This window comes from Pongo abelii, chromosome 7 (genome assembly GCF_028885655.2).
Source record: "Pongo abelii isolate AG06213 chromosome 7, NHGRI_mPonAbe1-v2.0_pri, whole genome shotgun sequence".
Lineage (NCBI taxonomy): Eukaryota > Metazoa > Chordata > Mammalia > Primates > Hominidae > Pongo > Pongo abelii.
In genome coordinates, this window is record NC_071992.2 from 42438054 (window position 1) to 42452015 (window position 13962).

A 13962-nucleotide genomic window follows, 5' to 3' on the forward strand; every position below is an offset into this window, starting at 1 on the left:
CACATAGACAATATACTCTTGGAAATACCTTAGGGGACTGACATATCATTTCTTACTGTATCCAAGAGATATTGTTTTCCATTACTGAAGCAAGATTGTGTTTCTTCATCTAAGCAGCAGATGAAGAATTGGCTTGAGTTTTGAAGTCATGCTCAACAAATCATGTTCATCTTCAAACTCTAGGCTGAGTGGTAACGCGCCTATACTAGGGAAGGGGTGCAGGCTCATAAGGGTAATGACTCCTAGCTCTCAGCCTACCACATCTAAGGGAAGAGAGCGTGTTCATCTAGCACAGCAGGAGTCAGAAACACCATTCATTTAAATTGTCACTTCCTGCTGAGCAAGGTGGCTCACACCTGTAATCCCAACCCTTTGGGAGGCCAAAGCTGGAGGATTGCTTGAGCTTGAGCCCAGGAGTTCAAGATCAGCCTGGGCTACATGGCAAGACCCCGTCTCTTCAAAAATTTTGTGAAAACTAGCTGGGCAAGGTGACATATATCTGTGGTCCCCGTGACTCAGGAAGCTGAGGCAGGAGGATTACTTGAGCCAAAGAGGTCAAGGCTGTGGTGCGCTATGATGGCGCCACTACACTCCAGCCTAAGTGATAAAACAAGACCCTGTCTCTAGAAGAAACAAATATATAAAGAAAGAAGCACTTCCTCTCCATATTCCTGTTTCTGTCATTCCAAAAGTCTCCCTGCATTTGCCTATGATGTGATCACAGATGGTGGACACTAGGGTTTCTATGTGGCCTGGGGAGGGTAGAGAAGGGGGCACAGGGTGGGGACGTGGGGAGTTGACCAAATGTGGCATCGTAATGCATCTCGTTGCCGTGTTGGGTCGTTTGGAGACTCTTTTAAGCACTGGGAATCTGGGAGAGGATCTGCAGGCCACTCTGTTGGGAAAAGAAAGGGTGGACTGAGGAGTTGTGAGAATGGAGGCAGGGAAACCATTCAGAGATTCGAAGAAGCAAGGATGGGGATCTCAGCTAAGAGGACAATCACTAGGAATAGAAGGGAACGCCCACTTCCACAGATATTTGGGTGGTAAATCTGGCAAGGCTTGAGGGCTAGCATGGATTAGAGGTATTAATACAAGAGAAAAAAGAATAAAATAACTTCTAGATTCTTGATTTGAGGACCAGGAGAGATGCTGGCCATGATTGAGTTAGGATTCCCACAAGGAACAAGTGACCTCTCAAATTAGAATAACGTGAATTCTTTGTTTGTTGTTGTTATTGTTGTTTTTTACAAGAAGTTCAGTTAGAAAGGTGTTGGCAGGGTGCAAGGCAACTATAAGAGACTGCGTAGGAGCCTGGGGCTAAGTTCAAAGGTAGGAATTTGTTTTCAGAATCAAGAGGGCAAGTCCTAAAGGGCAGACACCTTACAAAGAGCACTGGGCTTCAGGCGAGGGCTCAGCCAGCCCCAGCTGACCTCACAGGGAAGGAGCCAAGGGAGTAAACTCCTGTCTTCACCCTCCTTGCTCCCTCTGATCTCCTGCTGAGACTCTCAGGAGCATGGACACACACAGCTGGAGACAATGTGCACCTGAGCCTGCGGCTATGACCCTTGCAGGCAAGGAGAGCAGAGTGGAAGGGGTGGGGAGAGGGTCTCAGGCCAGGAACAAGGTAAATCCAGCCCAGGAGCCTTCACAGAGATTAGGAGATCTGGAGGAAAAGCAGGCTTGAGGGAGAAGACAGCATGGTTAGCTCCTATGGGAGGGAAAGGCGAAAATTCAGGATCTTTGTTCTAACAAAACCAGTGAACACTATGGAGTAAGGGAGCATTAAAGGAACACCTAGTAAATGCCAGTCCCTGTTCTAGGTCATTCGTGTAGCCAACCTCATTTCATTCTGACTACAATGCCTCCAAGAAATATTTTTTTCTCCAAAGAAGTTGTGGCAATGAAAACGTGACTACTCTGAATTCAGACATCTAGTAAGGATTAAAAGCAGGATTCGAATCCGGGCCTGCCTGGCTTTAAGGAGCATGCTATTTCCTATGGGAGAGTTAATTAATGCTGTGCAAAAGCCGAGAGAGGATGAGAAAGCTGGCGTCCCACTTCAGTGCCTACCATTATCCTGACAATTTATAAACAATTTCACACACTTTACCTCCAAGTTCAGATCAATGTCTATCTTCTATGGCTTTTTCATGCAGTGGTTTATTTACTCATCAGCTCCCTACAGACTTGGAAGCCTGTTTGATTATGATATTTGGGGGTTCCTGCAGCCACAGTGTTCCAATTAGAACCGAGAGAGGGTGGAGATAGAGGTGTAATGAGAGGGAGGAGTCAAGGACCCTGTGCCAAGAGCCATACAGGGGCACCAAGTGCAACTTCTGCTGCAGGCTGCTTTGCATTCTGGGCACCTGCGTAGTCTCCTCCCTTCATCCCAGTGGCAGTGGAGAAGAGCAAGATGCCCTGTGTGTCTCCTGGAGGTGATCTAAATTGAGCAGAAACCTAGCCTGGTTGGGTAGATGGATTCCAGGCATGGGCATTGCTTGCTTTTATCAGCCTGTAGAGGGACTGAAGGACCACCAAGCGCTGGGAAGGAGAGAGCTATTCTCCCCGTGGCATTGTGGCAGAATACTTGGAAGTGACCTTTTTTGCCCCATGGGAGTAGAAATTATATTTGGTTGCTTGTTATGATCTTTTCTGCATGGTTTTTCCTCTTCAGTTTTAGAAGTTAACACTTTTTGAAAAACTCTCCTCTTTGTTTCCTTTTCTACCTTTTCCTCTTCCTCCTTTCTTTTTTTAAAATTCGTTTTTAGAGATGGGGTCTCGCTCTGTCCCCTAGGCTGGAGTGTAGTGGTGCCATCATAGCTCACTGCAGCCGCGAACTCCTGGCCTCAAGCTATCCTCCCTCCTTGGCCTCCCAATGCACTGGGATTACAGGTGTAAGCCACCGCACCTGGCCTTTCTCCCTTCTTTCTCTCCTCCTCCTAATATGGTTAGATTCCACTATCTATCTGCACCTGTGTAATAGATTCTAAATCTATAAAATCTAAGCACTTTGCCAAAATCTACTGAGTTTTTCATACTTTTGGGTCCCCAAGAAAGGAGAATTCAGATTACTGTCACTAAGCTGTCAGCCCCCAGCAGTGAGAGCAGCCACACTGAATAACATGTAAACAGAAGCACAGAGGCCATCACCCAGAAAAGCGCTCTAGGGAGCCTCTCAGAGATTAAAAATATGCCACTGGTCAGTGAAGGACAAAAGGCAGGGACTGAGTGGGAATGGAGAAATGCAGTGTGGTGGCAGAGTGCTAGGAAACAAGCTTTTCCACCTCATGGGGGAAGAGAGTTCAGTGATGAGAGAAAGCTGCTCAGAGATCACTTTGGGGTCTCTAGATCCTTGAAGGTGGCACCCGGGGGGCCTCCCCTAGTCAGGCTGGAGAGGGTTTTCTGCCCAGCGATCTCATCTAGGGCATGTTAGGGACCCAAACAAGCTTGAGCAAGGAGGGAGCTTACCCCAGTGGCAGGGTGGAGGTGAGATAGTGCAGTTTCCACGGGTTTCCTGAGAGCTGGGGAGCTGCAAACTGAAGCATGTGCCTCCGGGCCTCAAATGTCATCAGAGAAAAGAATGTGTTCTGCTAAGACAGGTGAAGGAAATGAGTTTCATAGCCACATTTAACTAGCAGTTATCAGTGTCTATTTCCAGTCTGTGTTCTTGGCATTTGATGTAGTATTTTCTGATCATTTCACTTCTTAATATTACATTGTGATAAGAATGATTGTCCATAGTTCAGATATTCTCGGGAGTGTAGAGATAGGGCTGAGAAGCGCTTATGGGCAATCGTCCATGAAACAAATCACCTGGAGAAATGCATGTCACAAAGCTCCTGATTCAGGTGTTATATACTTCTGGCATCTTTTAAAGGGGAAGAGAAGAGAAATGTCTCTCTTCCTCCTATTACAAACCTCTTGTCACTGTATGAGATGCACCAAGCTCCCCTCCTTTCATATAATTCTCATACCTGTTGGATGAGTATACATGAAGATAATTTCCAGAAAAATCAGCCTTGCTGATTTGGTTCATCATTACCAACCACCTTGTGCCACTCTGCAGACAGTACTTAAGATTCAGGCAAAATGGAAATAAAATTTCTCCCTAGAAGCTACAAGTTGTTGCCAGGTGTGGTGGCTCTCGCCTATAATCGCAGTACTTTGGGAGGCCAAGGTGGCAGGATCACTTGAGGCCAGGAGTTCAAGATCAGCTTGGGCAACACAGCAAGACCTTGTTGCTAAAAGAAAAAAAAAAAAAAAAAAAAAGCAGCAGAGACCTATAGTCCCAGCTACTTGGGAGGCTAAGGCAGGAGGATTACTTGGATCCAGGAGTACAAGGCTGCAGTGAGCCATGACTGCACCACTGCACTCCTCCAGATTATGAGTTCTTTGTCCTAGGAAATTATGTTCCTGCGTGTTTTGGTTTCAGTGCTTTAGCCACTACCTAAAGATACCGTATGTTTTTGAAACTTAATATTTTTTTCCACACCAGCCAGGTTGAAAAGTTTAAGTTGCTTTCTGGAAACAGTTATCTACCCTGCCATCCTCCTTCCCATGCTTTGTTTCTCATAGGTTTTGTCTGTCAAGCTATATCTGACAAGCCTCACATCATGGGGTATGAACTCTCCTGGCCTGAATGGCTGAGACTTGCTGGGGTTGAGAGAAAGTCCTCTCTGGCTTCGGTCTGATATCTTTCATCAGAGGATGAGCCAAGATTGAACATGGAGGCCAAGGGCCCTGGAACATGAAACGCCTTGGATGATCTGGAGGAGAAGCTGCATTGGCCAGGACAGCACCTGCCAGACTGCTGTGTCTCTGTGCCCAGCCTTGTGGCTGGGGGCATGCTCCTTGTGTTTCTCTGTGACCCCCGCCTCCCCCAGAACCTTTCAGAGTTGGGATCCTGGAGATGTATTTCCTGCATGAATGGCACCAGAGGCCTTAAGTGAGGGATGCCCTTGTCTCGGCTCCTGTTTACCCCATCTCATTTCTCCCCAGAAGCTCCTCGGGGCTACCTCATGTCTTCCCTGGGCTCCATTTACCAGCCTAGCCTGCCCTCTCAGGTGCCTTCCCAAAATACAGGTGGTCTGGACTCTCTTTTCTTTCAAAGCTCACTTTCTGTATTTGTTTCCTATTGATGTCACAAAAAATGACCACAAAGTTAGTGGCTGAAAAGAAAACAAATTTATTCTCTTTTAGTTCTGTAGGTTAGACGTCCAACACTAGCCTCATGGGGCTAAAATCAAGCTGTCAGTACGACTGTCTGTGCTCCTTTCTGGATGCCCTAGAGAAGAACTTGCTTCCTTGCCTTTTCTAGCTTCTAGGAAGCATCAATGCACGCTGGCTCCTGGCCTCTTCCTCCATTTTCAGATCTAGCAGAAGCAGGTTGTATCCTTTTCACACAACATTATTCTGACCTTGCTTCTGCTTCACAGAGCATTCTCTGACTCTCCTATTCTGCCTCTTCCTTCTACTTAAAAAACAATTGTTTGCATAAATTTAAGGGGTACAAGTGTAGTTTTGTTACATGGATATATTATGTAAAATTTGGGTTTTTAGTGTAACTGTCACCCAAAGAGTGTACACTGTACTCACTAGGTAATTTCTCATCCCTCAACTCTTCTACCCTCTCACCCATCCTAGTCACCAATGTCTATTATTCCACTCTTTCTGTCTGTGTATATGTTATGTAGCTTCCATTTATAAGTGAGAGTGTGTGATATTTGTAACTTCCTGTTTGTGAGTTATTTTACTTACTAGCCCACATTTCTATCCATGTTGCTGCAAAAAACATGATTTTGATGCAGGATTTTTTTCTCCTTATTTCACGTAAATCTAGGTTCTTGTCTCATAACCAGGAAAAATTAGACATGCCGACAAATTGAAAGGTGAGCAGGGCAGCACTGATTAAGCGAAAGGAAAGCTCTCAACAAAAAGAGAGGTCTTGCGCACAGGTTTCCGCCTCACAAATTGAATACCAGGTCACACACATGAGTTGAAGAGGGCAGGCTCCTCCCCTGCATAAGGCACATATTTCTAGTGGCTCCACTCCATTCTCCCAGTCCATATGAGGTATCCCCCTGTACAGGTTCCCCTATCTGCCCACGTATCTGTCTGCCTCCTGCCCCTCTATCAATTTCATTCCTTTTTATGGCTGAATAGTATTCCATTTTGTATATATACCATATTTTATGGGGTCCACCTGTAACCAGCAGCTTAGCAGCTGAGCCGCAAACTGCATTTTGAACTTTTTTCCTTCTTCTTTCCCTTTTCCTCTCCCTACCCCAAGTCTCAACATCATAACTTTGAAACCGCTGCATGTATGTTACCTCTTGTGTTAAAATACAACCTTGGACTGTGCTGTGACTCCCTACTCCCTTTCCTTCCCCCTGCTATGCTCACATGCCTTATGCATATTTATTTACCTAAGTGCTTGTTAAACACACACCATGTTCTCTTATCTGGTCATATATTTCCTTAGAAGCTTTAGGAGTCAGATCCTGATAGAGACCAGACACTGCTGGAATTCTCACTCCAACAAAAGATTACTTCAAGGTCGGAACCCACACCTGGATGAAGAATAACTCACTTATAACCTTGCAGGATCCATGATGGTGCCAGCCCCTTCACCAAATGGGACCATAATTCAAGAGGATCACACAGCACGTCATACCACCTGGCACCTCCGAGCCCCCCTTGCCTCTTCTGCATTCCAGACCCTGCTTTAAAAACCCCTGTGTTCCCACCACAGATTGAAGAGTGGAATTGTTTACTGCTCTTCCTCTGCTAGCATAGAGAATAAAGGAAAATGTCGCTCCCTCTTATCACTGGTTATTATGTTTGACTTCTTTCTACAAGCATTGAGCAGTCTGACCCTTTTGCTAGTTATACACCTGATGTGTCTCCATCTCAATGTCCTTAACTTAAGGACATCGACAAAGTGCTTTTTCTATGTGAGGTAACGTGCACAGGTGCCAGGGACTCTGATGTGAACACCTGTGGGGTGCTGCATTTTGCCCAACTCCCCCTTCCTGACTCTCATTCTTTCAGAAATTTCCAGAAGTCTAACACTAATTTGATATACTAATTCACAGTCAGGAATGAATGGATGTGTTAGGCCCTTCTTTTGCATTTCTGTAAAGAAATACCTGAGGCTGAGTAATAAATGAAGAAAAGAGGTTTAATGGGCTCATAGTCCTGCAGGCTGTACAGGAAGCATGGTGCTGGCACCTGCTTGGCTTCTGGGGCGACCTTGGAGAGCTTTTGCTTATGGCAGAAGAGGAAGCAGAAGCAGGCACATCACAGCAAGAGGGGAAGTAAGGGGGGTTGAGAGGTGCTGCACACTGTTAAACAACCAGATCTTGAAAAAACACACTCACCATCTTGAGGACAGCATCAAGCCATTCATAAGGGATCTTCCCCTATAACCCAACCACCTCCCATCAGGCCCCACCTCCAACACTGGGAATAACATTTCAACATGAGATTTGAAGGGGACAAATATCCAAATTATACAAATGGATTGATATATTACTCTCCCTCCCCCACCACACACACATTATGTTTACATTTTAGCTGCTGCCTGCAATGTCCAACCCTGGGGTAGTTAGTCATGCAAGAGGATGAGGCATTGTGGTGGTCCTGGTGGAAGTGTCATTTCTGTTTGGGGTAAAGAGAACCTTCCAATCTTTCGAATCACAATATAGAGGCATGGCTTGGTCTGCCTAACGTCAGAAACATTGTCCCACAGGTCCTTTATCAGAGCACGTATCTTTGGATCCAGAGTAAGCATGATAAGCTAGGGGAGAGCAGCAGCATCATTGAAAAGCAGGTAATGTTACTCCCCTATACCAAATGCCTGCTGCATCAAGTCATCAGAAAAAAAAAAAAGGTTTTCCATATGGCGTTAATTTATAGGGAAGAATACATCCTTCTGCATTTTGTCTCTCTTCTAGTGAGTTAAGTTCCCTGAAGGTAAATTGCAGTAGATGCTTTTGATCTACTTACATTTAGGAAATGCACGCACATGCAGGCACCCACACACTCATGCTCCCTCATTCACACCTGCACATCTGTGAACATGGGTGCTTCATGGGGACCATAGGGCAGTGAGCACAGGCCACTCAAACTTGGCAAATTCAGGACCAGACCCTCCTTTTCTGCCTCTGGTACCTTGCAGTGAGAATGCCCAGTTTAGGAAGTAAAAAGTGTTCAACCTTTGCGGAAGGTTTACAGGCAAAATAAGGCTATCGATTATCCCATGATGAGAAAATGAAGAAGGATGTGGCACATTTTGCGATATCGATCCGACCTATTATCAACAGTGGCAGGTCACTCCATCCTCCCCAAATCTTCTTCATGTTCTAAGCACCATGGGCAAAAAGGAAGTAGAGCCTGAGTGAAAGATTCCTTTTTTAGGAAGAGCAATGAGTGTGTAACAGAGAGAGAGAGAGAAAGAGAGAGACAGAGCAAGAAAAAGAAAGAACAGGAGATAGAAAAAGAGCTAGAGAGAGACACAGAGAGCATTTCTAATGGGGTAGACAACAGCATTGATCAACTTTAAGCTAGGAAAACAGGCAGTTCAGTTATGACCTGCCAAGATGCTAAGGTCATAAATTCTTGAGAACTCGAATTGAAGAATAAGTAGTTGTCTAAACGAATAGCATGAAGAGACAGAACAATCTTTCACAGGCACAAGATACTGGTCTTCACAGCTAGATTTCCTTGGCTTTTGGAAGACCCTGTTCTTTCCTTTACCAATTGTCATGCATGAAATTCCACTATTAGAGACTGATCCTGGGAAAAGGGAAAGTCTAAATTTTGCAGGAAGGTCTCATTTTAAAGGAAAAATAATACTTCTTGGATGGGGAACCTGATCATACTAAATATTAATGTTATCAGAGATGATTTTTAATGAGGATAAAGTGGCTGGGGGTGAGGAGGTAGAGATTTTGGAGAACAATGAATAGATAGTGAAAAACCCAGACAGAATTAGGAAACAGAGAGGTGATACAGAAAAAGCAAAGTTAACTATGAGGCTGGACGGGGAGACTAAATAGAATAAGGGCTTTGTCACAAACACCAGGATTTGTGTCTTGGTTCTGCCTCCTGGGAGCTATGGCCTATAAGTTTCTTACCCTCTTTGAAATACTGTCATGCAAATATTCTGTTCCAGAAATTAGACATAAAGCTCTGGTTGTTGTAGAGGTTTGAGTTAATGTCTATGAAGTACAGTGCCTGGTGCATACTAGGTGCCAGATAACTCCCTGTTACTGCCCTTGTGTTATAGAACCGAACTGGGATCTGCTTGCCCATTGCAGTAAGACCACATATCCATTCCAAGGTTTGCAATGGGAGAAAGGAAGGCATTTTTCCCAGGGTGCCAGGCAAGGAGGACCAGGAAGCTAACATTCTAATTCTGACCTCTCTGGTGGCTCTCAGGTAAGGGTTTTTAAAGGCAGGGGTATATTTCAGGAAAGCAGAAGTCACAGGCAAAATCATAAATCAATACATGGTGGGTACATGTTGCTTTTGGCCTAAAAGAGCGGGGTATCTTGAGGTGGAGGCTTTTACAAGTCATAGGTAGATTGGAAGATTTTCTGACAGCAACTGGCTAAGACAGAAAAGCTTTGTTCAAAAATTTGGGATCAGCAGAAAGGAATGTTAGCTCCAGTTTGTGAATGCAACTCCCTCCAGGCCCCTCAAGAAGAACTTTAGAACAGATAGGTGGTCAGAGTCCCGTCTTCAGCACCCCCTTGTCTGAGGTCTGTGTGCCAGCAGATCTGTTTGCTGGGAGTCTTTGGTGGGGGTTCAGGCTTCTGAAAAACAGTCAGGGACATATGTCAAGATGTTACCTTCAGTTTCTATAGGGGAACGAAACCTCTTATGACTCTAATTTCTTTGGCTATTGTTTTAAGTTACTATTACTTTTGCTTATCAAGCTACTCATTTACTTCTCAGGACTGGCTGGGTGCCTGGAATTTCCCTTGAAGGAACTCAGTATTTTCCTTTATTTCCATGCTTGGGGACCCACGGGACCCTAAAAACGGGGTCTCTGCTCCATCTCACTTGAGAAGGAGATTATGGATGCTCTAAAAGCCAGGCAGGGTAGGTGGGGAAGGTTGGCGCTGAGTGTCTGACCTTGTCAGCAGGTCACATACTCTCATTGTGTCCCATTCCCACTCCAAGCAGCCCCCAAAAATGGCAAATTAGGATGCTATTCCATGGACGAAGCATGAACCAGGACAAGACAACATTTTAGGAATTCTCTCTTCCTTATCCTGATTCATTTCTCTCTCTATTTAGATCTTTTCCAACGTCATGGAAACACGCTGTTATTTATTCACCTAAAACATATTTATCTTGACCTTTGGCTCATTCCCCACTTTCTGCCCCACTGTTTTGCTCCTCTTTGCAGCAAAACTCCCAGAAAGACTTTTCTCTTGCTGTCGGAAACCCCTCTCATCCTGTCCCCCTTGAGGGTACTCTCAAGAGGTATTTCTCTCTCCCACCACTCTGCTGAAAAAGTGCTTGTCCTGTAACCCAAAAGCAGGTTAGTTGCTCACCGCATGTAGAGTTTAATTAATAAGAGCAAGGTCTGATTTTAAAAAGTGAATTTATTCAGAAGCTAGTTTGGAGGAAGGGGCACAAAGAATCCTGTCTTTAAATGTGCTGTGTCACCATTGGAGCAGAAAACAATTATTTTTATAAGATAGGGGAGGAAATGAGTAAGGATAGGGGTACCTCAGTTAGCTTGGTGTCTTGTCTATCGGACAGTTGAGTTGGTGCCCTCCTGGGCAAAAGAAAGTTGTAAAAGTGGCCAAGTAGGTGGATAAAAGTTCTGAGTCAACCCAGGAAGGATGGAAGTTTCCAGGCAAACCCCTGGAGGTAAAAGTTCCATGGCAGGTATGCTTTGGTCTGCAAATTGAATGTCTACTCTCAAGGAGAGATCTGCAGGAGCACGTAATTAGAAAAACTTGCCCTGGAGGTAATGTCTGGTGAAAGAGAGGTGTAAGGTTATATTTGCATTTTTGAAGAGCTAAATAGGAAACAGGGAGCTGGGAAAATGAGAAAAAAGAGAGACAGAGGAAAAAAATAATTAAACCACCTCTAAAAAATTGAGGAGACTTTGTTAGAGTCCCAGACACTAATAATTTCCATGTTGCTAACTCCACGGCTCAGCTGTCAGTCTGCATCTTATTTGACACATTGGCTATATTTGATGCAGAGATCACTCTCTCCCCCTTGATCACACTCCCTCCCTTGTTCTTCTCTTAGCTTCTTGGATTTCATACTTTGTGCTCCTCGTCCTATCTCACAGACTATTTCTTTGTAGTGGCCTTTGCTAGTTCTTCTTTTTCTTCCAAACCTCTTCATGACGAAGAGTCTCAGGCTCGGTTCTTTTTTTTTTCTCCTGGCTACTTATTGCCTTAGTGATCATATCTAGCCTCAGGCTTTACATACAATCTGTGCTGCTGATTCGTTCTTTTGCCTTGTACCTTCAGATTCTTCCTCCAGCCTCCTCAGCCTAGTTTATGCCGCAGGAAGCTAAGGCTGCAGATCACGCTACTCAGGCCCCCGTGCCAGCTGGCTCTTGTCTGCTCTGCCCATAGACGGAAACTGCAGAAGCGGGAGTTTTCCAGGGTTCTAACTCTCACTGCTTCAGACACACTGTTCCCTCTCGGCTTCTTCAACCCTAAACGTGGTAATGGCTTTTCCACCTCTGCTGTTGCCTGGGTGCCCATCATTCCTTGTAAATCCCTTCTATCCTGCCAATATCCCCTCAGACAGCCCCTGATTTGATTCTTTTCCATTGGAGCTTTTGAATGTGTCCCTGTTTCTGCAGGAGCTGGCCTGATAATGCTAGCTGTGTGCAGATGACTCTGGGACCCGCAGCATCCGCTCAGATGTTCAGACTTCTCTTCCAAACTCCAGAGTCATGGATCAAATGGAATACTTAAAAACTTCCTTTGGATGTCTAATAGTTATTTCACATATCACATGTTTCAACGGGAGCATCTGATATTGACCCCAAACCTACTAATTTCTTTGTCTTCCCCTTCTCAGTAGAGACAACACCATCCTTTCAGATGTTCATTCCCAAATTCCCAGGCATCTCTGACTCACTCCTCTCCTTCTCTCTCACCCTACATCCTATATCAAACCCATCAAGGAAACATATTGGTTCTACCCTTAAAAGAAATGCAGAATTTGAGCAATTTTCCTCTCACATCCATTACTGCTACCTCAGGGCAAGCCGCCGTCCTCTTTTGCCTGGACATTGTGATGACTTCATTATGTTGGGTTTCCTTGATTTCTCTCTTGTCTCTCAATGGCACAACAGCCAGAGAAGTTCTTTGCAAAAAGTAAGCTCAGGCCAGGCACAGTGGCTCATGCATGTAATTTCAACACCATGGAAGTCCCAGGCAGGAGGATGGCTTGAGGCTAGGAGTTTGAAACTAGCCTGAAAAACACAGTGAGAACCCATCTATACAAAAAATGTAAAAAATTAACCAGGCATGATGGAGCATGCCTGCAGTCCTAGCTGCTCAGGAGGCTGAGGCAGGGGGATTGCTTGAGCCCAGGAGGTCAAAACTGCAAAGAGGACTGATCACCACAACTGCACTCCAGCCTGGGCAACAAAGTGAGACCATATCTTACTAAAAAAAAAAAAAAAGAAGAAGAAAGAAAGAAAGGAAGGAAGGAAGGAAAGAAGGAAGGAAGGAAGGAAGGAAAGAAGGAAGGAAGGAAGGAAGGAAAGAAGGAAGGAAGGAAGGAAGGAAGGAAAATGATTGGTCCATGAAGCAGTATAGCGCATTGGTTAAGAGAAAGACTGAACCTGGAATTATGCTACCCTGTCTCAAAAAAAAAAACAAAAAACGAAATAAGTTTGGGCCTTGCCACTTCCCTGCTGGGGAGCCTGCAATAGCTCCCCATTTTCCACTATGGTCTAAGAGTCTCTTCGTGACATAGATGCTTATGATCCTCTGACATCACTACAGCCATACCAGCCACGTGCTATTCCTCAATGACGCCAGGCAAGCTCTAGTTTCAAGGCCTTTACACTGGTTTCCACCTGGTATTCTCTCCTCTGATATCCTCTTGACTAACTCCTTCACCTCCTTCTTCTTTTCTTTTCTTCTCTATTTTTTCTTTTCTTTCTTTCCTTCCTTCCTTCTCCTTCCTTCCTTCCTTTCTTCCTTCCTTTCTTCCTTTCTTTCTCCCTTTCTCCTTCCTTCCTTCATCCCTCCCTCCCTCCTTGCTTTCTTTCTTTCTTTCCTTTCTTTCTTTCCTTCTCCCTTTCTTTCTCCTTCCTTCCTTCATCCCTCCCTCCCTTCTTTTTTTCTTTCTTTCTTTCTTTCCTTCTTTCTTTCTTTCTCCTTCCTTACTTCATCCCTCCCTCCTCCCTCTCTCCCTCCCTCCTTTCTTCCTTTCTTTCTCTCTCTCTCTTTCTTTCTATCAAATATCACCTTCTCAATGAGTCTTGGGCTATCCTGATCACCCTATTTTAAACAGTTGCATACCCATCTCCCACATTTCCAGTGTCCCTTCATTGCACTTTTGTTTTCTCATGGGATTTATCACTTGTTAACAATATAATACTTGTTTTTTTATTAGGGTTTTTTGTGCTTATTTTTAAATATGTCTTTGTAATGATATTTTGTATTGTATTTTGTAATGCACTTACTAGGTTTACTGTTATCATCTCTACTCTATGTTAAAGTATAAGGTTTATAAAGATAAGTGTGTTTGCTTGCTTTTTTTTTTCACTAAAGTAGTGTTTAGGATATAAAAGATGCTTAGCAACTTTTTTTTTCAATGAATGGAAAATCGCCGAATTAAGAAAGTTTACAAAGCTAGCTAAAAGCATATCTGGGCTGGGCGCAGTGGCTCATGCCTGTAATCCTAGCACTTTGGGGGCCGAGGTGTGCGGATCACCTGAGGTCAGGAGATTGAGAC